Raw genomic sequence first — 3,484 nt, 5'->3', positions numbered from 1 at the left:
CCCTGTGCTATATACTAGGTCCCTGTTACATACCTATTTTATATATAGTAGTGTGTATCTGTTAATCCCTAATTCCTAATTTATCCCTAACCCCCTTCCCTTTTGGTAACAATAAGTTTATTTTCTATGTCTCCGAGTCTCTTTCTGGAGCTGAGAGTTTTGGTTTGCTGATTTCTGGGCAAGGAGATTATGTGAGTTGGCAGGCAGCAGCTGAAAGCAAGGGATGAGATAGGGGATTCGGAGGAACATTTTGGAGCTAAGAGATTGGACTCCTAGGAATGAGAGCTTCAAGGGAAGAGAGAGTGAGCCCCACTGACCACAGGCTGGGGAGAAATGGACTAGTAGATAGAGATTTGAAGAGTGTGGTGTGCAGTATGTGACACAGTATCCTTCTTGAATTTCTCTACAAAATCTTCAGGAAACTCTTAAGTCACACTGCTGTTGAGATGTGAGTAGATTCTTTCTGGAAAGTGGAAAATTTGAGCCCTGTGCTAAGACAATAGAGAAAGCCAGTGTGGGGACTAGAGGTGGATTATTGTGCATCACAACTGTACCTCAAGCCAGATGATCTTGCTTAATGCACACACACACACACACACACACTCACACCCAGAGCTGTAGAGACCCTCACAATGTGTGAATGTGTGTGGGTGTGCATGTGTGTGTGTGTGTTTGTGTCTTTGGTGTGCTAACCATATCTACTTAATGCAAGCACACAACCGCATAGATCCCTACAGGCACAGGCTGGTATATTCGTTTTATTTCCTGGTTTCATCCAATAGTTTTTACCCTTTTCTTTGTTTCCTCACTTACTTGTTTAATCTCTACTTTCACCATGCAGTTTATACCCTGTTCCCCATCTCTGTGCTGGGAGCCTGTGTAACTAAGCGCCCACCATCCAGTTTCCACCATATTCTGCTCGTGCGACAAAGAGGGCCATCGTGGATGGGCCATTCCCCATTGGCGTTGTTACCCACACTGCTGAAATCACTTCCTTTCAGCTTTTTTGTATTTGGAAAAAGAGTATGATTGAAAATACACGTTGACAGAATGATGGTGACAACTACTGACTCCTGCCGTCCTGAGGCCTGGTGGACGTCCTTCTGCCGGGAGGACCGTCCCTCCCTGACGATGCTGGCTGTGGTCCCCAGAACCCCGAGCCTGGGCCTCCTGAACTGCCGTCAAGTGGAACTTGGGCACCTTGATCAGATAAGAGCTATTTTTGCTCTGGCTCCACTAAGCTAGATTCCATCTCAGATTCCATTAAAAGAACTGCCTTCTTTCTTTTTCCTTTGTTGCTAAGGAATAGCTTTCCCCCTCAGATTGATTTTTTTCCCCTTGAAGAAGCCCCAACCCACACAACACTTGGTAGTAATTTAAAATGAGCCAAAGCGCTGTGGCTCCTATTAGAAGCACAAAGCCACCTGCCAAGTGTCATCAGGGGTCAGCAGGGCCTGTCTTTTTAACCAAACACCCAAGTGCTGCGTTAGAACAAAGGCGACTTCTTCCCTTTGGCAAACGCTGAGCTCCTGCTCTGTTTTGTCCAATTATGGGTTGAGCTCACCCCTGCCCACGAGCCAGCTAATCAGACTTTTATGAGCCTTGCTCCCTCACGCCCAGGGCCCAGAGCTGAATGCAGGTTTCTGCAGAGAGAGGAGGACGTGCTTTTTGCCGGAAGACTGCTTCCCACTCTGACCTGTGAGTCAGGGATTGAGTGGGCCGCTCACCTGCTGGGGAACAAAATTCGTTAAGTGCCTACCCCTCCAGATCTGGAGTGTGTGTGTGTGTGTGTGTGTGTGTGTGTGTGTGTGTGTGTGTGATGGGCAGGTCAGCAGTAGGGAACCAGGCTGCAGAGCCAGCTGGGGGCAGCCCACCAGGGTGTGAACGTCACCCTCACTCACGCAGGCTCCCTGTGGGTTATTCCTGCCTGGCCTTTCCCGGCAACGCTGGACTCCACACCCAGGGTCATCGTCAGCCGTGCCCCTGGAGATCAGAGTGAATCTGCAAAATTCTGTTGTTGCTGAAGGAGCTTGTTATGGAGATGGAGGGCTGGGGAACCTGGCATGGGGGTAGAAATCCACCCTTTGTGGAATGGCAGACACTGCTTAGTTTTTATTCCGTGTGTGTGCTTAGTTGCCCAGTCATGTCCGACTCTTTGCAACCCCATGGAGCCCGCCAGGCTCTTCTGTCCATGGAATTCTCCAGGCAAGAGTACTGGAGTGGGTTACCGTTCCCTTCTCTGGGGGATTTTCCTGACCCAGGGACCGAACCCGGGTTTCCTGCATTGCAGGCAGATTCTTTACCGTCTGAGCCACCAGGGAAGCCACCTTTTATTTGATGCTCAGGCATTAAGGAAAGTTTGAGGATCTTTCAGACTAGGCTGACTGTCCTGCCTGTTCTTGTAGCGAACTCTGCCTACCTGATACAAAGCACCACACCCCCATCGCCCCTCTGCTGGGCTGCGTGCTCTATGGTAGCAGAGCTGGGAGCTGGTCAATGCCATGTCCTCTGGCATGCGGGAAGCAATAACTCAAGCTTTGTTTGATGAAGACGGGAGACAACCAGGATGTTCATGCCCCTGACTCAAATGTCAACGCTAATTCTCTAAGTGATTTTTGGCAACATTTTTTCAAATGTGTATGTATTCTCTGGAATTTTCTGTCTCCCATACAGATCCTAGTTCTTTCTTCTCTGCTTCTAAGCCTCTCTCTTCTTCTCCCTCTTGACCCAGAATCCTGGGAGCCCTGGAACCTCAAATCCTAGCTCTCTGAGGAGAGTCCAGCTTCTTCCATCAACATGGACCTCAGGACCCTAGTGGGAGAAAGGGCCTGGAAGATAAGCCTAGACATCTCCAACTGGAACTCGGGATGAATTCTCCCATAGACCTACCTGTGAATGGTGCCTGGCATGGTCAAGGCTGAGACAACTAAATGTGTGTTTTGTATACACCCTCTATGAATCTGTGCTGGATTGCCAAAATATGGAAACATAAGTAGAAACACCTAGAGAGTGCCTGACCTTGTGAAAAAGACCTATAATTCCAATTAATATTTTTTAAAGCCTAAGTTTGACTCCCCAAAACCTTTTCTCTACAGTATCTTGAACCATACAGCATTCGTTCTATTGACTAAATTCAGCTGTCGCAAAGCAAGAACGGAAGAAAGCAGTGGTGATGGGGTGACTCATCGGCCTTCAGTGGAGGCAATTATGTCGGGCACACAGAGTCTGTGGGAGCTGCCCTTCCACCGAGGGAGAGACAAAGTGCAGGGCGTCTCAGCACCGAGGGTCTGTGTCTGTCCACGCAGCCAGCGGCCCCGTGTAGGATGGGAGTCACGAAGCTCGGCCGGTAGAGACGTGGGTCCTTTGAAGTTTCTTTTTTACAAGTGATTTCAATTAGAGAGCAGTTTCTATTTTAATAGTGTCCTGGGTGAAATCAGGCTTTAAGATTTTGAAGTCTTGGTGGGTAGAAAGGAGGAAAAAGGTT

At 48.6% G+C, this 3,484-nt stretch overlaps 1 long non-coding RNA gene across 1 annotated transcript; it reads left to right on the top strand.

Moving 5' to 3' along the window:
- Positions 1–1,488: 1,488 nt before the first annotated feature.
- Positions 1,489–3,063, top strand: LOC147343687 (uncharacterized). Its single transcript, XR_015156408.1, has 2 exons — positions 1,489–1,698; positions 2,732–3,063. It is a non-coding gene; the product is annotated as an uncharacterized LOC147343687 (long non-coding RNA).
- The last annotated feature ends 421 nt before the right edge of the window (positions 3,064–3,484 follow it).

This window comes from Bos grunniens, chromosome 27 (assembly GCF_055505025.1).
Source record: "Bos grunniens cultivar Pamir isolate PY7600 chromosome 27, Bosgru_T2T1.0, whole genome shotgun sequence".
Lineage (NCBI taxonomy): Eukaryota > Metazoa > Chordata > Mammalia > Artiodactyla > Bovidae > Bos > Bos grunniens.
This window is presented reverse-complemented; position numbering and strand designations above follow the sequence as displayed.